The sequence below is a fragment of the Macaca thibetana genome, chromosome 2, assembly GCF_024542745.1.
Source record: "Macaca thibetana thibetana isolate TM-01 chromosome 2, ASM2454274v1, whole genome shotgun sequence".
In the NCBI taxonomy this organism is placed as follows: domain Eukaryota; kingdom Metazoa; phylum Chordata; class Mammalia; order Primates; family Cercopithecidae; genus Macaca; species Macaca thibetana.
Window position 1 is genome coordinate 147,606,516 of NC_065579.1, and position 22,631 is coordinate 147,629,146.

A 22,631-nucleotide genomic window follows, 5' to 3' on the forward strand; every position below is an offset into this window, starting at 1 on the left:
CTGTTCCTCATTTGTGCTTCTGCAACTGGAAACAAAGCAGAAGCTATAAAGATTATTATCTATAAGTGTTAGCCTATAGTTGATGAAGCAGGAAGTAAGATCAGAATATGCTCCTCAGGGTGAGAAAGCAAACAAGAGAGGAAACACAAGAGCCACTGCCCTGCCAGGTGGATGAGGCTGCCGGGTGGATAAAGGAGCTGGAAGGTGGGGAGAGACCCAGTCCACCTCTGCCACAGCACAAGAGCCCAGCCAGGAATAGTGTGGATCTGCAGAGGACGTTCCTGCAGCCGAAAAGGGCCAGAGACTCCCCTGAGGCGGGAGAGTGGTGTCCAAGTGGAGACCGTTTGCCCCTAAATCCTCCAATAATGTGAATTTTTAACTGCTTTACTTAAACAAAAATGTGGGAGGTCATTTAAAAATACCTTAGTAAATCGTAATAAAGGCAGGTTGGAAGAATTCATTTTGAGATTTACCTTTATGGAGCTCTGCCTGCACCTGCACCTCACCTTTTTTTTTTGAGATGGAGTATCACTCTGTTGCCCAGGCTGAAGTGCAGTGGTACGATCTTGGCTTACTGCAACCTCTGCCTCCTGGGTTCAAGCGAGTCTCCTGCCTCAGCCTCCCAGGTCGCTAGGACTACAGGCATGTGCCACCATGCCCAGTTAATTTTTGTATTTTTAGTAGAGACGAGGTTTTGCATGTTGGCCAAGCTGGTGTCGAACTCCTGACCTTAAGTGATCCACCCGCCTCGGCCTCCCAAAGTGCTGCGATTACAGGCGTGAGCCATTGTGCCCAGCCACGCTTCACCTTTTATCTCACTCATCCCTGACAAAGCAGGGTCTGAAGGAGACCCTAGTCCAGGGTGAGAGGGAGGCTCTGAGCACTGGGGTGATTTACATGCAGCCACAGAGCTGGGAAAAGACAGAGCCAGGGTTTGAGCCCAGAGCCTATTTCTGAGGCCCGGTGCTCCCCTTACAGCCCAAGAATGCCCAGGCAAGAAGGAAGGCAATCCTTACCCTGAAACAGGGTCTGGAAGTCCCCTGTGACATCAACCCCAGGGAGAGAGCCCCATGTGTCGCCCCCACCATCCCCAGCACTGAGCAGTGTGTGAACATCTAACAAAAGTGAGCTGCATGGTGGAGGGATACTCATCTGAATCCCGCTGTGTTCAAGCCTGTCTGGTCCTCCCAAAACACCTATGTGCTGACCCTGCCAGCCTTCCGCGAGCTTCCTGCCCTCCACCCTCTCCCATGCCTGCTATCAGGACTCACAATTTACTGCTCTAATTACAAGCTGTCTTCCCAAGGTGTAGTTTGCAAAAGCCTTGCCTTCCCCAGGGAGAGGGAGACGTCTTCAGGATGGGATGTCTCCCCTCTTCTGCTCGTGTGCCTGCCACAGGGCATGGGATCAGAGCTGGGAACTGACTTGTTGGCAGGGCAAGGGAATTCTTGAAGGCTCCGGGACCACTCAACAAGTCAGGAGCTGAGGCTGCAGCCTTAGCACGCCCTAAAGTCCCCTTGTCGGGCTGCAGGATTGGGCCGTTGCGTCCTGTTTTCAGCACCGTGGAGTGGACAGCTCCTCAGCTGCTGCCTCCAGCTCTGGGCCCAAGTTGGGTCATTTAGCTCCTTAGGGAGAGAGAGCCAGGCACTCCAGCAAGGGAAACATGAGATTTAAAAAATAAATTTAAAAAAAAAGTCGTGTTACAGTTTGCCCCATGAAACAGTTCTATACAAAGGAAATATAGCTTTATAGTAGCCATATCTACTATACTACTACTAAATGCAACAGGTGAGATTCATTTCAATATATAATTAATACAAAATTACTAATAAGATATTCTACATTTTTTGTACGCACTCTTCAAAAACTGGCATTTTATACTTACAGCATATCTCAATTTGGACAAGCCACATTTCAAGTACACTTGATGATGTATCAGAGAACAAAATTGATAAAGCACATGGAGTTTATATTCTACTAGGGGAACAGACTCTATATAGATATAAATACAGATATAGGTGTAGGTGTAGACATAGGTGAAGGTGTAGCTATAGATGTAGGTGAAGGTGTAGGTGTAGATGTACATATAGATGTAGTTGTAGGTATAGATTTATGTGTAGGTGTAGGTGTAGATGCAGATGTAGGTGTAGATGCAGGTGTAGGTGTAGGTGAAGGTGTAGGTGTAGATGTAGGTATAAATGTAGATGTAGGTGTAGGTATAGACATAGGTGTAGGTCTAGGTATAGACATAGGTAAAGATGCAGGTGTGGATGGAGGTGTAGATATAGGTGTAGGTGTAAATGTAGCTGAAGGTGTAGGTGTAGGTGTAGATGTAGATGTAGGTGTAGATATGGGTGTAGATGTAGACGTAGGTGCAGGTGTAGATATAGGTGTAGGTGAAGTTGTTGGTGTAGATGAAGATGTAGGTGTAAGTGTAGGTATAGATGTAGGTGTAGACATAGGTGTAGGTGTAGGTATAGACATAGGTGAAAGTGTAGGTGTAGATGTATGTGTAGATATAGGTGTAAGTGTAAATGTAGGTGAAGCCATAGATGTAGATGGGGTAGGTATAGAAGTATGTGTAGGTGTATATGTAGGCAAAGACATAGATGTAGATGTAGGTATAGACGTAGGTGAAGGTGTAGGTGTAGATGTAAATGTAGGTGTAGACATAGGTGTAGGTGTACATGTAGATATATGTGTAGGTGTAGATATAGGTGTAAGTGTAGATGTAGGTGAAGGTACCGGTGTAGATCAAGATCTGGGAATGTTATTGCTCTGAAGGAGAATTGACTGGAGTAGCTGGATAGTGAGTGGGGGAGGGACAGAGGAGGTATTGGAGTAGATATCTTTGCAAGCGGTGTGACATCTGGAGAGGATGCTCCAGGCAGAGGGAAGGACAGGTGCCAAGCCCTGAGGCTGAGCAGCACATGGTGAGCAAAAGGTGGCCATTTGGCTGGCACAGAGCTAACAGTGGACCAGAGGATGACGCAGGGTGAAGCTGTGAGGCCCACAGGGTAAGTTACATAGGGTCTCATAGGCCAGGGGGTGGAGCTCCATTTTGAGTAAGGTTAGAACCCACTAGAAAGTTGTGAGCAGAGGCATGACACAATCTGGCTTAGATTTTGTGATGGGCACTGTGTCTGCTGAGTGGAGAGCAGATGGAAGGGGCCAGGATGGAGCAGGAGCCCAGTGAAGAGATGCTACAATAATGGCTAGTGGGGAGACTATGGTGGCCTGGACCAGGGTGCTGGGTGCTTGGGAGAAGGAGCCACAGGACTTTCTGATGCACTGGATGCAAGACGTCCCAGAAAGAGCAAACCAAGGATGACCCTTAGATTTTAGTCCAGGCTAAGAAATGAGGCAGCAGCTCTTCCCCTGTGTGGGCGAGCTGTGAGAGGAGCAGGTTTGGGGAGGGACTGGTGCATTGCCAGGAGCTCAGTGGGGGCCACGTTGAGCTTGAGATGCCTATAGGATGCCCAAGAGGAGTTAGGGATGCATAAGTGGAGGTCAAGGGAGAACTGTGAGCTGAAGAGACACACCTGGGTTAGCGGTGGCACTGAAACCCCCAGGTTTTCCCCAGATGTGTTCCACTTGTTTATTGCAGGAGCCCCACCAGAACAGAAGTGCTACAAGAGAGAGTGCAGGCCCAGCAAAGCCTTGCCCAACCGATCAGGGAGCGTTGGAGTGAACATTGTGCCAGATTCTTCCTGGTCTGGCTGGAATGGCTAAGCCTTTGTGCCTCTTCTCACTCAGTTGCTGGGTGTGGCCACTCTGTGGATGTCAAAGTCTGCATTGAGGCAGCTCCCTGGAGCTGAGGCAGACCCTGAGGCTTTGATAGATGGAGGTCGTGTGCTGACCACCCCCTGCAGCTGGGCAGAAAGTCCATCCTCAAAGGGGGGAAGGGCTGCTGGCCTTGGGAAGAGCAGTGCCATGAACAGAAACATGTCCATTTTGCAGGTGGGGACACAGGTACAGAGACGTCCAGTGACATTTGCAAAGTAATCAGGGCAGCACTTTCTCTTCTGTGTGCCAGGTATCACGGGCTTGGGAAGTACCCAGAACTCATGCCAAGGAACACCCATCCCTGGGCTTGGCACTGGGCATGCACGGAGGAATCTTGTGACTCCCAGGGGAATGGGATTTTGTCTGTGTGTTCTTTAAATAAATGGATGCCATCTAATAGCTAATATACACACTGTGTAAGAATTCAAACCACAATGATAACTATTATCACTGTGGCTTATGGCTAGTATTTACTGAGGAAGCAGTTAAGTGCTTAACCATACTATTTCATGCAGCCCTCAGGACAGCCCTGAGTGAAGCACTGTTCTTAGCCCCCTTTTACAGATGAAAACATTGAGGGGAGGGAGGTAAAGGCACTTGCCCAGGGCCCCGGAGCTAGTAAATGCTGAGCCCAATTTCTTCCTGTGCCCCTGCCCTCCAGGTTGTTCCTCCCACGGAGACAACTGAGATCCCAGCCTCCCGTGGACCTGCCCAGAGGCGCTGTATACACAAGGCAGCATATCCACACATGGCATTGCTGTGAGTTTATCTCACAGAGGGGGGGCATGCATTCACAAACAATCTGTCCTTGTCCTCACTTCATACGTGAGAAAACTGAGTTTCTGGCAGTGAGGCTTTCAACTCAGGGTCTGTAAGCTGGGTTCCTGGGGCGGGTGCTCCACCTCCCCCACTTCCCCAGGTGGTGTCAGGAGGACCAGTCCCCCTCCTTCCCCCAGCCAGCTGCAGCCTCTCATCCCCTCCCCCATCCCCAGTTCATTCTTCCCTTTTAGGGCATTAAGCACAGAAGTATTAAAAGGGATTGTTCAGGCCGGTTAATTAGCTTGGAAGAGGCCTCCACGGCAACCCAGGTCATAGCCATCCACCTCTCTTTATTAGCTGAATTGATGGAGACAGCAGGGCCCAGATGGGAATAAATTGAATCCAATGGCAAAGAGGCCCTTGCTCCAGCTCTCGACAGGAGAGAGCAGGCCTCACACTTTGCTTGCTGGCGTTTTCATAATGTCTTTCTCCTGCTATTCCTGGAGGCCTCTGTGGAGGTGCATCCAGGTCCCAGGAGAGCTCCCACCTGTGGCCTGAAGTCCAGCCCATGGGTCACAGGGAGGGGACACTGGTCCAATGGACACAGACATGCTAACTCTGCAAGAAGGGAGGACCCTCCACAAAGCCAGAGCACCTACTAAGGTGGCAAAGGCCCTGGGGCCCAGGAAGCCAGCATTTCCTGCCCTGGGTTAAGGGAGCTGCTTTGGTACTTTCCCTCATTTTGTCCTCCCAGTAATTGTTGCGTGGGGTGTGCACCTTCTACATGCCCGGCTTTCTTCCTATGTGACAGCCGCAGCAGGTAGGTACTAGCTGTCACCCCTACACTGCAGAGGAAAAAGCAGCTCACAGAGAAGCTTCAGGACTTGCCTGTCCAAGGCTGCCCAGCTGTAGTGGTGGAGCCAGTCTGAGCACAGCCGGCTGGTCCATGGGCCGGGCTGTGGGCTGCAGCCCTGTGCTGGCCTCTCAGCACCCTGGACAGGGCTTGGTCGCAGAGAAACTGCCAAGGCCAACGCAGAGCTTGACCTAACAATAATCACAGCCGCAGGGATGACAGCTGCCCTGTCCCCACTCTCTTCAGCCACACCTGCTTCCTCTGTGTTCCCAGGATGTGCCTGCATGCTCCTGTCTCAAGGCCTTTGTTCCCCAGTCCCTCTTCCTGGGGTGCTTTTCCCTGCTGGCTCCTCCTTGTCACTCGAGTCTCAGCCCTTTGTCACCTCCTCAAAGAAGCTCTTCCAGACCACCCAGCCCACCCCAGCTGCCAACACACTGACTTGTTAACTTTCCCCAAAGCTCTCTCTGGAACGGTCTCGTTCACATAAGTGTCAGCTCCGGGGGGGGGGGGCAGGGACTTTGTGCATGGAGTCTCAGTTGTGTGCCCCATGCCCAGCACCCAACTGCTCAGGAACCACGGCTTGGATGTTGAGCACATGGACCTACTAAGTGCCTTCCACATGCCAAGTGCTGCAGGGATTTAGCCCCTCAAATCCACACAGGATCTTAGGAGACTTTAGTCCTGTTGCCATCCACTTATGGACAGGGGAGCAAGGGCTCAGCAAAGGAGGTGATGTCCCCAAGGCCACGAGCTAGTTAGACCCCAGCTGCCAGCCACCCATAATCTGTCCCTCAGCCCTTCCTTTCTCCTCCCCCATCTCAGACCTGCAGTGACCTCAGGCACAGAGGGCGGGTGCATGCTCTCAGATGGGGGTGATGTTAAAAGAGGGCCTGGGGGACTTTGGGAAAGTGTTCCAACTGTACTTTCTGGAGATTTTGGGAAGGTGCTAGAGGGTAAACTGAGGAGTCCTATGCCCAGTGGTGAAACCGAATTATTCTCTGTGGCCCACAGCGACAAATCCAAGACTCTTAAGAACCCCAGACTGATCCCAGCCATCCCCCTCCCTGGTCCCCACTCTTGCCACTACACTCTGATCCTCTAATCCTTTGCTGTTACCAGAATACATCAGACCCTTTCACCTGCTGTTCCCTCAGCTTGTACTGCCTTCCCTTTCTCGTACTGCTGAACTCCTATTCAACCTCCTATTGCCCAACTCTACCTTCCCTCAGCCTCCCTACTCTCTTCTTTCCTGAAGGAGTCTTTCACCACCAAGGCTTAAAAATGCCAGACTCAGCCTCGCAGCCTCTGGCAGCTGATAGCGGTGCAGGGTGTTCCCGGAGAGGTGGGAGCAGATCTGGCAAGGTTTTTTTTTTCTCCCTAATGAAAAAGAGCCTCATGGGAGGAAGTAGCCCCTGTGATTCCTGCCAGGCATAGATGTGTCTGAATGTTATGCTGAAAATGGCTGTGATTGTCATCTCGGTGACCACAGAGGGTGTCGCTGACACACATCAACTCGAATTGCCTGCCCCACGCCCACTCATGTCCACAGGTGCCTCCACTGGGGCACTGCCTAGTGGTGGGGACTCGAAATGAGGCCATCAGGCATCCACAACCTCAGAAACCACCAGGAATCCCAAGCCATGGGAGGCTGGATGAGTTGTCAGCAGTAGAGGGAAGAGCACCCCCGTGCAGCCGGCTGCCCCTGACCTGCTCCTCCCCAACCCCCTGCCTGATGCCCCGCAGGTGAGAGGCAGCAGAGGAGGGGCTCACATCAGGGACCCTGGACTCCCTCCCATGAAGGTACTTGTGCAGCAGGCAGCAGCCGGGGGTGTTCCTCCTGGGCGCCGGGCCAGTGGGGTTAATTGCCCATACAATTTCAGCTTGCACCGGGGCCTTTTTCATTACCGAGAAGCATTTCCTTGGGAGTGTTTACAAACCACCTGGAAAACCGGCGACAAAGAACCAATTCCCCACCATTTTCCAAGTGGCTTCCCACAGAAAACAATCAGGAATTGAGGGCAGGGGGAGCAAGAGCTCATGCGGCTCTCTGCCCCAAAGACGGCTGCCCCAGGAGCATCAGGACCTCTGCAATCAGGGGCTGCATTTTGGAAGATGGTTTGGTTGAGACAGAAAAAAAACAGAGCTCGCCTGCTTCTGCTGTGAGGGAGGGCAGAGACGCCCTGCCCGGGCAGCAAGGTCCAGGGAGGAGGGCACAGGGTGCTCTCCTCTTACTATGGGACATTACATCCTCTGCACCAGGCTACTCTAGTCAAGCATGGCAGGTACAGCGACATGTGTCTGATTCCACCCTTGTGGGAAATGGGGAGGGAATGGAAGTGGGGAAGGAGGACAAGGAAGATATGGAACAGGTCGGGGGGTCCTGCCCTGCTGGTGGAGGGCCACAGGAGGGACCTACTCTGAACTGTGGCAGGCCATTCCCATGCTGTGACCAACCCCAGGAAGGTGTGCACCCCAGGAAACGCGTCTGAGATGCTCATAGCCGCATTGTTCTTCAACAAAAAGAATCCTGGAGCAGTTCCTGTGTCCGCCCACAATGGAATGGACGAGTAGGGAGTGGTATATTCAAACAATGGAATCCATGTGGCACCGGAGAGGTTGATCTCCAGGCACACACAACAAGAGAGATCTCAGAAACAGCATCGCCTGAGAGATTCAAGCCACAGAAGATACACATGTTTGATTCCATTCACACCCAGTTTAAAAGGCCCAGAAAGCCTAAACGATCTGTTTCTAATACAGGCTGCATTCCTGGGTGGGAGTGATTAAGGGACTCCATGGTAGTCGCTCAGGGCTGGTGTGGTGGGAGGCGTGGACAGGGAGGGCACACAGGAGGTTGCCAGAGCCCAAAAACATGTTCCCATGCATTTGAAGTTCATTTTACTATGCTTGAAACTGTTCACACACATTTTATACACTTTCGAATGTGTATGATGTGCTGTATTCCACTAGAATTTTAAATAATAGAAAAATTTAAAACCTGGGGGCAATTTGAAGAAGAGTCAATAGCAGAGAGGAGTGGAGGAGAGGGAATGAGCAAGAGAGAGCCCAGGAAAGAGGAGGCAGACACACACACACACTCACATTCACACTCATGCTCACACAGACTCACACACTCACACTCACATAGACACATTCACACATTCACATTCACACACAGACTCACACACACTCACACACACAGACTCATGCACATTCACATACACTCACACTCAAACTCACACTCACATAGACACACAATCACATTAACACACACAGACACACACATGTTCGTGCTCACACAGACTCACACACACACACTGACATTCACACACAGACACAGACATACACACATTCATGCTCACACACAGACTCATACACAGACACACACTCACATTCACACACAGACATACTCACACTCACATTCACGCTAACACCCACAGACTTACACTCACACTCAGACTCACACAAACCCACACATACTCATTCATGCTCCCAAACATACACACACACAGAGACTCACAGACACACACACATTCACACTCTCACACACAGGCACACAGACTCACAGACACACACCACACATTCACATTCACACACACACAGACACAGACTCACACACATGCTCACATTCATGCTCACACACAGACACACACAGAGACACACTCACATTCACACACACCCACAGACACACAGTCACATTTACACTCACAGACACACACACACAGACTCCCACAGACACACACATTCACACTCACACACAGAGACACACAGACACACAAACTCACACACACACTCCCACTCACACGCAGACACACACACACACAAACTCACACAGGCACACACACAGACTCACACAGACACACACATTCACACTCACACACAGACACACCCTCACATTCACATAGACACAAACACAGACTCACACACACTCACACTCAATAGACACATAGACACTCACAGAGTCACACACACACAGACTCACAGATGCACACACACTGGCATAGACACACACAGACACAACACACAGACACAACACACAGACACAGGCACAGACACACAGACACACAGATGCACACACACAGACTCACACAGACGCACTCAAACAAGGCACACACACACTCAGACTCACACACGCAGACACATACACACAGACACACACTCACACAGACACTGACACACACAGAAACACACACTCAGGCTCAGACACACAGACTCACACTCACAGAGACACACACTCACAAGCACACACACAGACGCACACAGAAACACACGCAGACTTACGTAGACACACAGAGACACACACACAGACAGACTCACATAGACACAGATACACTAACACATAGACACACACATATTCAGACACACATGCAGACACACTGACACACAGACACACATGCAGACACACAAACACACAGACATACACACTCCACACACAAGCACACAGACACATACACACTCAGACACACACATATAGACTCACACACACAGACACCACACACACACACTTCATCACACACACACTCATACACACACATTCATGCTCCATCACAGTAACACACATAGACACACACACGTACACTCCATCACAAACACACAGACACATGCACTCACACATTCACACTCCACCACACACATTCACACAACACTCTCACACTCCATCACACACACACACATATTAACACACACCACACACACTAACACAGACACACATTCACACTCGACCACACACAGTCACACACACTTCACACACATTCACACATTCACACATACACACTCCATCACACATGTCACACACAAACACAGACACATTAGCACTCCATCGCACACACATACACTTCATCACACTCATATTCATATACACATTCACACACACTAACATACACACACCCTCATACACACACTAACACAATTCACACCATCACACACACACTCCATCACACTCATTCACACACATTTACACACTCACACATACACACACTGACATGCACATTTACACTCCATTACACATTTACACACACATTCATACACAAATGCACATTCACATTCCATCACACATACACACATTCACACATTTACATTCCATCACACATCTCACACAATCAATATTCTCACACACACAATCAATATTCTCACACACACACTCACATACATTCACACACTCACATTCTCACATGCTCACCCACACTCACACATACACGCTCACACACACTCACACACTCTCACACTCACAGTCTCTAATACAGAGAAAGATCCAAGCATGTAGCTTGTGCAGCTGCTCCTCGGCCTGTCCACTCTTCTCTGTCGCCAGCTCACTCCCCAGATCAGTGTCTCAAGAACTGCTACTACTGCCACCATCTCTTAAGCTAGGCCTGACACAGGCAGGACCCCCCTGGCAGTCCCTCCTTGATCTCCAGGCATCCTCACCAGACCCACCTGTGATGCCTCTGGCTCCCTCCCTGTGTCCCCTCCACACCCTGCCCTTGTCCCCAGCTCACCTCCCAGCAGGGCCCTGTCTGCAGTCTGCTGTGCCCTGCACCCCCTCCTGCATGAGACCCGTGCCTGGGGATGCCCTGGCTGGCCAGCAGCACCCCACGTGCACCTGGTTGGCACTCCCATCTCAGCACCCCAGTAATCTTTAAGGAATGCCTTCCCTGCAGCCCTTCGCTTGTGGATGAAGCAGCTTTTCCCACAGCACGCAGCAAGGTGTGTGCCCGAAGCCATGGACCCTGTGGACAACGCACCTGGCAGGTGGGGCCTGAGCCTCCCTGTGCCCTCTTCAGAGTCACAACCCCAGCAAGGAAGGGAAGCCTACGATGTCTTCAGAAGCCAGGCTGAGGGGCAGGAGGCCCAGTGCCTTCTATCTGCCCCTGCATGAGCTCAGCCAGCCACCCTGGGCCTCTAGGACCTGGGGTCACCCTCCTGCTGCCTTGCTCTGTGCCAATACCTATTCTTCACCCTCTAGTCCTGAAGTCACAGCCATGCTCATCCTGAGCCATAGTCACAGGGTGACATATGACACCACAGTCTGGCCAGGCCCACCCAGGCCCACCTCCTCTCTGCTCCAGATGTGCACCTAGACAGGCCAACAGGTGCCCACACAGAATTCCCAGGGAACAGACCAGGAGACACGCTGGCTGGTGCCCAGGAAGGAGCAGAGTCGGGCTCAATGTGGCAACATCCATCTACCAGCCTGCAGCATCTCCACTCCACTCAGCTGCCAGCTGCTTCCAGCGTGGCCTGCAGCTGCTCTCGACAGAGCCCACACAGGAAAGTCTGTACCCATCCCAGGCAGGCTGGCAGCGTCAGGACAGCCCAGCCCAGCCTGCATCAACACCAGACACCGTGGGGAGCAGTCTTCAGGTGACTCCAGTCTCAGCCCCATCTGACTCAGTGCCGTGAGGGACCCTGAGCAGGAACCACGCATCCATGTCAGAAACCAGGAGGGATCATGATAGCTTGACCATGTTTCTTTAAGCTAATATGGAATGAACATTTATGTCCCCCCATAATTCATATGTGGAAGCCCTAACTCCCAGTGGATTTGGAGGCGGGGTCTTTGGAAGGTACCTAGGTTTAGATGAGGCCACACAGTGGGGTGCCCATGGTGGGATTACTGACCTTACAAGAAGAGGAGAGACCAGAGCTTGATCATACTCCTGCCACGGTGTGAGCACAGCATGTGAAGACGCAAGAACGCAGCTGCCTGCGGGCCAGGAAGCCCTCACCTGGCCCTCATCTGAAGCTGAACCAATAGCCCTTGATCCTCCATAACTGTGAGAAAATTAATTTCCATTTTGTGTAAGTCCCTCCAGTTTGTGGTACAGTCATGCACCATACAATGACATTGCAGTCCACAATAGACCACATGTATGATGGTAGTTATCCAGTAAGCTAAGATTAACTTATTATTGAAGAAAGAAAAACATACTCTTAATAAATTTAGTGCAGCCTAAGTCTACGGTCGTGCAGGAACATGCCTTAGACCTTCACATTCACTCTCCACTCACTCACTGACTCAACCAGAGCAACTTCCAGTTCCACAAGCTCCTTTCATGGTGAATACCATTTACGGGTATACCATTTTTTAATCTTTTATGGTTTATTTTTACTGTCCATTTTCTATGCCTAGCTATGTTTAGAGACACAAACAGTTATCATTGGGTTACAATTGCCTGCAGTATTCAGTACCATTGCAAGCTGTACAGGTTTGTAGCCTAGTAACAACAGGCCATCCCACAAAGCCTAGGTGTGTGGCAGGCTCTGCCATCTAAGTTGTTTAAGGACACTCTGTGATGGGCACACAATGATGAAATCACCTAACGACAAATTTCTCAGAATGTAGCCCCGTTGTTAAGTGACACATGGCTGTATTCTATTACAGTATCCTGAGCTAAGACATGAGCCTTAAACACTGGGGTAGTTCATAGATACCAGGACATTATGGTCCAGAGGTTGCAGTATTGGAGATACTGGAGCATGATTAATGACTGGGGTATGTCATCTAGCTGTACCACTTAGAAACACTCACCACCTGGACGAGTGACTGAGCCTCAGTTTCTTCATCTGTAAGAGGGAATAATAATTCCTCCCCCTACCCTCAGGGGAAGGATACAATCAGTGAATATGTGTAAAGAGATCAGAATGGCACCAGGCACAGTAAATGCTGAGAGGAGATGACAGGTGAGGGAAGGAGTAGCGCGGCAGCAGCTGCTACATATGTTCAGTGACAAGAGAGGCCAAGAGATACTCAGAGAGGAGGCTGGACACTGCAGCCTGGCCCAGGGAGTGGGGAGGGGCCTGTCAGGCAGGCCTGGGTCATGGAGAACTGGCCCCGCCTCCTGGCTGTCCCCAGCCTCCCTATGGGCACTAGGAAAGGGGCGCACCTATCCCAGCTGAAGGCACAAAACCGGGCAAGAGGCCTCACCTTGCCCCTGCTCTGCCCAAAGCCCACCCTGACCCTGTGCTACACAAAGCAGAGGCCTAGGTGGCAGGTCCAGGGTGTGGGCCGCTCCCTGGACCACCGCAGTGGTGGCTTGGGCAGAGTGGGGCTGAGGGAGGATCATTCTCCTGGGACTTCCTGTCAACGCTCCAGGGCACAGGTGGTTCTGGGAGGCGCCAGGAGGAGCAGAGGATATTTCCCAACCTGCAAGTAATTTACTATGTTTCTTAAGTGGTTATTGTAGGTTAAATAACCAACATCAGCTTATTAAAAAATCCTCCGAGATGATAATCACCCAGGTCTTCCGTTTGCTGCCAGCAGCCGAAGTTGCTATCCTGCTGGGAGCCGGTTTTCATAATGAATCGGCTCTGAGATCCGGACAGTAAGTGACTTCAGGAATCGTCGTCTCTGTTTTCTCTGACAGCTTTATGCTCCATAAATACTCGGAGATTATTAAAAACATATTTATTTAAGATTAACAGCTCTCCTGCAGATACAATTCTAAGCCGATAAGGCTCATAAGCCCACTTACAATAATCAATGATAGTATTTAAACCCCGGAGTAGCTTTGCTTAAAGTCGAGGACCTGGGCTCCTGAGAGGGGATCGGGCTGGGTTCCCACTTGCTGGGGCACCAGGGCTAAGGAGGCCATGGCCCTGGATCATCCAGAGGCCCGGAGGCCTGCAAGCTGGCGCACAGTCTGTTAAGACCCTCTTCCCTGCCTCCTCCACAAGCCGTCTCATCTCTCTGGGCCTCAGTTGCCCTATCTGGAGTATGGGCCTTTGGCTCTAAAACCCTATCAGTTTATTATGATTTGGGAGGCAGCTATGGGAAGGAAAGGCTGCCCCACAGAATGCTCGTGGAGTTAAATGGGCATGTGGAGAGCAAGCCCTTAGGATCTCCAGGCTCCTCCCAAGACAGTGGGTCCTGCCTCACCTCTCCAAATTCATCCCACCCTCCTGCCCCTGGGCAAGACCCTGTACACCCCTCTCCATCCTGGAACACTCCTACAGCCCACTCTCACTGTTGTACACTCATCCTTCAGCAAATGCCACCTCGCCCAGGAAGCCTTCCTTGACTAACACCCTCTTTCATATCACAGCTCACGATCAAGGTTCCAAACTGACTATGAGATTCTTTCATTCTGCCCCTCTGTCCCCTGTACTGGGAACATGAGTACAGGAGCAGGCTTGTGTCTGTTGGGCTCACCCTTGTACCCAGCACTGGGTTCAGGACCGGGACGGAGTCTGTGCTCAGCACTCACTGCCTGCTTGCAGAGAGCAGCTGCCATGTGCCCGGCCTGGGAGGATGTTTAAACCCATATGTGGTTTCTGGGCCAGCCTCTCTTGTAATGACCATGGCTTTGCAGGGTAGTTTGCATCTGTTAGGGCAAGTTGACTTTTGCTTGGCGTCCTCAAAACAGACTTCACTTTTTTAAACAACTTTCTCTTGTGTATGCATTTTGGAATGAGTTTACTAGGTTAATTTTTTAAATCCTGCAATTTTGAGACTGATCTGCACGTGCTTCATGTGTGGAAACAGACCTTGGGTGTGGAGGCCACATCAACCACACTCCTTAGTTTACAGCTAATGAGCATCATCTGCCCAGAGAGCTTCCTTTTAGTTTCTTTTTTCTTTGTAGATAAGGTCTTGCTCTGTTGTGGTCATAGCTCTCTGCAGCCTCGAGCTCCCAGGCTCAAGCGATCTTCCTCACTCAGCCACCAAGTAGCTAGGACAATAGGTGCACGCCATCACACCCAGTTAATTTTGTTTTTATTTTTTGTAGAAGTGGGGTCTCCCTGTGTTGCCCAGACCGGTCTCAAACTCATGGACTCAAGCGATCCTCCAGCCTTCACCTCCCAAAGCACTGGAATTACAGCATGAGCCATGCACCCTGCCCTCCTCTCTTCTTGGTTATTAATCATCAATCCCCTTCCCTCCTCCCGCTACCCTAGCTGACCAGCCTGTGTTTATGGTCATGCTTGGTAGGTATCCCCCACAGTGAGCACTGCTCTGCTATGTGTGTTCATAATCTATACGCATGGCATTCTGTTTAAACCTCATGCTGTGTCTCCTGTCCTACCTAGCACAATTGCTAAGATTGCTCTGTGATGCTAGGGGTCCCCTGCACCTGTGCTGCCCCTCCGTGGGTGCATCCCAGTATGGAGTCTCTCCAGTGTGCACCAGGGGCTCCCGCTGCATTGAGTGCATGCACAAATCTACTGCCTAGGTCCTGTCCAATCCCGCTCCTGAGCTGCTGCATCCACCTGCGTTCCCGCCTGCCAGCCCCACGGCCCGCAGCCCCACCACACTTGAGGCCACCCAGCATTCCTGTTTTGCCAGGCTAGTAGGTGAAAGTGAGCCCATAATTGTAACCTGCATTTCTCTGACTGGCGGTGGTGAGCTTGAGCCTGTGCATGTCAGGGTTTCCTCTTCTGTGATTCTGGTCACAGCCCTGCCTGTTTCCCTCAGTTGCTCTTGTTGACCTGCAGGATTTTCACCACAGATGCTCTGTTCTCACTCTCTAGACATACATGACATACAGACAGGGTCTCTCTAGACACACACAATAGTATAGACACCGGTCTCTCAAGAAATACACAGTGGTATAGACATGGGTCTCTCTAGACACACACCATAGTATAGACATGGGTCTCTCTAGAAACACATGGTAGTATAGACACAGGTCTCTCTAGAAATACATGGTAGTAAAGATGCTGGTCTCTCTAGACACATGAGGTAGTATAGACAGGGTCTCTCTGGGCACACGTGGTCGTATAGACACTGGTCTTTCTAGACACATGTGGTAGTATAGACATGGGTCTCCCTAGACACACATGGTAGTATAGACATGAGTCTCTCTAGACACACACAGTAGTATAGACATAGGTCTCACTAGACACATATGTATTATAGATAGTGGTCTCTCTAGACACACATGGTCGTATAGACACAGGTCTCTGTAGACTGACAGGGTAGTACAGACATGGGTCTCCCTAGACACAGACAGTGGTATAGAACAGGTCTCTCTAGACAAACACGGCCATATAGACACAGGTTTGTCTAGAAATACACGGTCATACAGACATGGGTATCTCTAGACACACGCAGTAGTACAGACAGGGTAGTATAGACACGGGTCTCTCTAGACAGACAGGGTAGTATAGACACATGTCTCTCTAGATGTACACAGTAGTATAGACACAGGTCTGTCTAGAAATACACAGTCATATAGACACAGGTCTCTCTAGACATACACAGTAATATAGACATGGGTCTCTCCAAAAATACATGATAGTACAGACAGAGGTCTCTATAGACATACACGGTAGTACAGACATTGGCCTCTCCTTAGTTGTACACAGTGACCTCTCCATCAGCCATCTGACTGTTAACTTTCTTCTGGGTCCTTTGATGACACAGAATCAGCCCTTATTGGTGATGTCTATATATTCATCCATACTTTCAACTTACAATTTGTGCTTTTGGAATGTGTCTAAGAAGCTGTCCCCTAGCATTGAGTCATGACAATATGTACCTAGATGACTTTGGATTTAGAGATTTGGGGATAACTGACACCTTTTTAATGTTAAGTGATCCCATCCATTCCTGAAGTCCAGAGAAAGAAAAACAATGTTTTTAGTTGAGGGTAAGGAAGTGATAAATGATCCTATAGCTGCCTCATGTGAGAGCACAACCCCCATCTGTGCCCTGCCCTGGACAGCTCAGCTCAGGTCAGGAGGCCACGGCCCTGTCCCCAAGTATCTCCTCCTACCATTGCCCAGATAGTATTTCCTATGAGCCTGCCTTGGGGAAAGCCAGGAGCGGGGCCCACAAGGTGATGGGGATGTGGTAGGGACACAGGGCTAGCTCCATCATTAACAGGAAGACAGACAATGTATAAAAACAACAGACAAAGAAAATATAATCGCAAGTTGCATTGCCCTTCTGAACCTGGGCATATATGGGAGTCTACACACATAAAAATTCCCGGAGCTGTACACTTAAAATTGTATACTTTTCTATATGTATATAGTACCTCAATAAAAAAGATGAGCAATAAAAGTGAATCCTCTTCCTTCCCTTCCGCCCCGTCTTCTCTCCTTCTTCTCTCCCTTCTCCCTCCTCCTTTCTCTCCCTTTTCCCAGCTCTGTTGCATGTTGAATGGATTGGAGTGGTAAGGAGGGAGGTGGAGAGGGACATAAATGGATGACTACCAATAGCCGGGGGAGAGACAGAGGTAGATTTTGAAGGGGTGATGGTGAAGAGTGGGGTGGACAGGCTGAACCCACACTGGGTCCCCTGTGGGATTTGGAGGTATCTGAAATGCCATGTGTGGTGGCATGGGGGCCCTGGCTGAGATGGAGAAGGGAGATGTGAGGGCACACAGGGTGCTCAGGGAGGGGTGTGGCAGACATGGGGTCCCCTCCACTCAAGTGGCTGGGCAGTCACTGCCTTTCTGTGTTCCAGCTCATCTGCTCAATGGCAGGGCGTTCTTATTCAGAAGGGGAGGGTCCTGGTTGTCCCTGCCGCCTCCACAGTGTAAGTGTCTGGGGCTGGGCTGGTGGGTTGGCTGCAGGGCGCAGCTGAGAATGGCCCACTGAGGTATTGGTTGCCAGCCATGCTGAGTCCATTCCTTCTCGTTCCTTCTCCCCCCTCCATCTCCCCCCATTTCCTCCTCTTCTTCTTCTCCCCCCACACCCACCAAGAAGAGGTCAGCAACAGGGAAGACCTTGAGGTAGCGAGACCTTGAGGAAGAAGACAGAACAGAAGACTCTCGGGTATTGGAGTCTGGGACCCCAGGGGTGTGTGGCAGCCTGAGCAGAGGCAGGTGAGGGGTGAGGGAGTGGCTGAAAAGGCAGGCACACCTGGACCCTGATCCCAGCTCTGCCCCCACAAGTGGTGGGTTCTCAGAGGCTGTGTACCTTGCAGTGCCTCAATGTCCCCATCCACAAAATGAGCTGGTGCCATCTCCATGTCTCTCATCATCACAGGTGACTATGCTGAGAGACTCCTCAGAGGGAACAAGATGTCTTAAACCATGGCAATTCCACCACTGCAGGCCACGTCCCTCACTGTTCCTGTGACCCCTGTGTTACCAGCATCCATGCCTGACCACACAGGACCAGCTCATGGACCTACTAAAGGCTTTTAGAAACACAAAGTGTGGGCTTCATCGACACAGGAAGTGCCCAATAAATTTGTTTGATCTTTCCCTTTCCAGACGTGGCCTCCTTGATGCACAGATCTTAGAACAGGGTCTCAAACTCAGTTGCCTGCCCAGGCTGGGTATGGCTGGAGAGAGGTGGAACAGGCTGTGGGGGGTTAGGGCACAGGTCACACTGGCAGGGACAGACCCCTGGCTGCAGCCCAAACCAGTGAGCCACCTTTCTTTCACAAGTAGCTGGAAGATGGATTGTTACGTGAAAGCTCCCTGTTTCAAAACATTGGCAAGTCATAGAAATTGTTTAAAGCAATCTGAGCCAAACAAAACTTGTGTCTGGCTGCTGAGTCGTAATGCTGAGGCATCTCCACTGCCCCTACACTACAGGGGAAACCCAGAAAGGTTGGCCAACTGGGCCAATGTTACACAGGAAGCAAATTGGGCAGTGGGCCATTGACACCTGGAAGGCATGCATCCATCCATCCATTCACCCAACCATCCATCCACCCACCCATCCATCTATCTATCCCTCCATCCACCAACACACCCACCTATTTACTCGCCAACCCATCCATCCATCCATCCATCTACCCACTCATCCACCAACACACCCAACTATCTACTCACCAACCCATCCATCCATCCATCCACCCACCCATCCATCCATTCATCTACTCATCCATCCACTCGTTCACTCATTTAGCAGATACTTCTTGAGCACCTGCTGTGTGCCAGGCCTTATGTTATGGGTGCAGAGGGCATAATGATGAACAAATATATAATATATAGATATAAATTCTTCTCTCATGGATCTCATATCCCGAGGGAAGCTGATAGACAAAATCGCTCAGTTCTAGACTGTATCAGGAGGCAACAGTGCTGTGGAGAAAACTGAAGCAGGGAAAGGGTTGCGTGTGCTTGGGTGGAGTTGCAACTTTAAAGAGGGTGGCCTAGAAAGGCTTGATGGAGAAGGTGGCCTTAGAGGAGAGATTGGAGGCCAGGTGTGGAGGCTCATGCCTGTAATCCCAGCACTTTGGGAGGCCAAGGTGGGCGGATCACCTGAGGTCAGGAGTTCGAGACCAGCCTGGCCAACATGGAGAAATCCCATCTCTACTAAAAATACAAAAATTAGCCAGGTGTGGTGGTGGGCACCTGTAATCCCAGCTACTTGGGAGGCTGAAGCAGGAGAATCGCTTGAACCCAGGAGGCAGAGGTTGTGCCATTGCACTCCAGCCTGGGCAACAAGAGCAAAACTCCGTCTCAAAAAAAAAAAAAAAAAAAAAAAAAAAAAAAGAAAGAAAGAAAGAAAGAAAAAGAAAAGGAGAGATTGGAAGGAGGTAAAAGAGAGAGCATCATGGGTGCTTGGCAGAGGAGCCAGTAGGAGGACAGGGAAAAGAAGAGAGGTCTTAGGCACGTGGTGGGCACATGCATGCCATGGTGGAGCCTGCAGCAGAGGTGGGGCTTGCTTTGGCTTAGGTGTGACCAGCACACCCTCCCATGGGGAGCAGGAATGTCAGGTAGTGGGCCTCCCACCCAGCGAGGGGGTGGGAGGGTCAGTCAGCACCAGGGAGCATCAGCAGGGACTGTGAGCAGGCACTTAGACACTCTGGATGCCCCTCCTGAAGAAGAGGCGCTGAAAGGACCAATCTAGACCTCAGATCCCCAAAGCTGCATTTGTCACTTCTTCTCACAGGTCCCATTGAGAGGTGGCAAATGTGCTAGCAGCCCTCACTCTCAGCGCCTCCTTGGCCTCGGCGTCCACTCTGGCGGCGCTTGAGGATCCCTTCAGCCCGCCAGGGCACCGTGGGAGCCCTTCTCTGGGTTGGCTGAGGCCAGAGCTGCCTCCCTCTGCTTGTGGGGAGGTGTGGAGGGAGAGGCTCGGGTGGGGACCCGTGCTGCGCAAGGCGCTCGCGGGCCAGTGCGAGTTCCGGCGGGCGCGGGTGCAGGCGCGGGCTCGGCGGGCCCCGCACACGGACCGGCGGGCTGGCGCCGCTTGCCCAGGGCAGTGAGGGGCTCAGCACCCGGGCCAGCAGCTGCGGAGGTTGCGCCGCGTCCCCCAGCAGTGCCGGCCCGCCGGCGCCTCTCTCAAATTCTCGCCGGGCCTTAGCTGCCTCCCCGCGGGGCTGGGCTCTGGACCTGCAACCCCCCACGTCTGAGCTCCCCCTCTGTGGTGGGCTCCCGCACAGCCTGAGCCTCCCCGACGGGCGCCGCCCCCTGCTCCGTGGCGCCCCTGGCGCCCTGTCCCATGAACAGCCCAAGGGCTGATGAGTACAGGCGAGGCTCGGGACTGGCGGGCAGCTCCGCCTGGAGCCCCAGTGCAGCATCCACTGGGTGAAGCCAGCTGGGCTCCTGAATCGGATGGGGACTTGGAGAACTTTTATATCTAGCTGGAGGATCGTATGTGCACCAATCAGCACTCTGTGTCTAGCTCAGGGGTTGTAAATACACCAATCAGCACTCTGTGTCTAGCTCAGGGGTTGTGAATACACCAATTGGTACTCTGTATCTAGCTAACCTAGTGGAGACTTGGAGGACTAGCACTCGGTGACTCTGTGTCTAGCTCAAGGATTGTAAATGCACCAATCAGCACTCTGTGTCTAGCTCAGGGTTTCTAAATACACCAATCAGTACTCTGTGTCTAGCTCAAGATTTGTAAATACACCAATTGGTACTCTGTATCTAGCTAACTAGCACTCTGTGACTCTGTGTCTAGCTCAAGGATTATAAACACACCAGTCAGCACTCTGTCAAAACGGACCAATCAACTCTCTGTAAAACGGACCAATCAGCTCTCTGTAAAATGGACCAATCAGCAGGATGTGGGTGGGGTCAGATAAGGGAATAAAAACAGGCTGCCAGAGGTAGCCAGTGGCAACCCAGTGGTACAGGCTTCCACAGTGTGGAAGCTTTCTTCTTTCACTCTTTGGGTCCAGGCTGCCTTTATGAGCTGTAACACTCACCATGAAGGTCTACAGCATCACTCCTGAAGCCAACAGAGGAGGAACCCACCAGAAAGAACGAACTTCAGATGCACTGCCTTTAAGAGCTGTGACACTCATCACGAAGGTCTGTAGCTTCTCTCCTGACAGTGAGACCACAAACCCACCAGAAGGAATAGGGTACAGATACATCTGAATGTCTGAAGGAACAAACTCCAGACACACCATCTTTTAAGAACTGTGACACTCACTGTGAGGGACCATAGCTTCATTCTGGAAATCAGTGAGACCAAGAACCCACCAATTCGGGACACACCATCAACACCTCCAATGCAATTGTATGTAAATGGAATCTGGCCACAACTCCTTCCTACCACCCCTCTGACTTGCATAACTATACGTGATCTGCAAGGGAGATGCAAAAATGGGTGCAATTCTCACCCCTCTTTCTGCCCACATCCTTTGCAATATGATTCTGCAGCTCCTCCCACCAAAGAGTAGGCTCTATTTCCCAAACCCTTTAGCTGATACAATGTACTGGAAAACATCATGGCGCCTGTTCCAAGCGAAGATCTCAGGAGCCTTTGTGTGTTTCAGTCTCTTGGGACCCTGTGACCAGAGTGTGAGGAAGCCAGGGAGAGCGTGGTGGAAGGGGAGGGACTGGAGAAAGGCCCCACCATCCCAGCTGCGTTCAGACGAGTGAGCCCAGCAAGAAGAGCCAAGCCCCAAAAGAAAGGAAATCAGTATATTGAAGAGAGATCTGCATTCTCATGTTTGCTGCAACACTATGCACAATGGGCAAGATTTGGAAACAACCTAAGTGTCCATCACCAAATGAATGAATAAAGAAAATGTGGTGCATATATACAGTGGAATACTATTCAGCCATAAAAAGAATGAAATCTTGTCATTTGCAACAACCTCAGTGGAACTGGGGACATTATGTTAAGCGAAATAAGCCAGGCACAGAAAGAAAGACAAAGTTTGTATGTTCTCATTCATATGTGGGAGTTAAAAACTAAAACAGGCCGGGCGTGGTGGCTCACGCCTGTAATCCCAGCACTTTGGGAGGCCAAGGTGGGTGGATCACAAGGTCAGGAGATCGAGACCATAGTGAAACCCCGTCTCTACTAAAAATAGAAAAAATTAGCCGGGCGCAGGGGCAGGCGCCTGTAGTCCCAGCTACTCGGG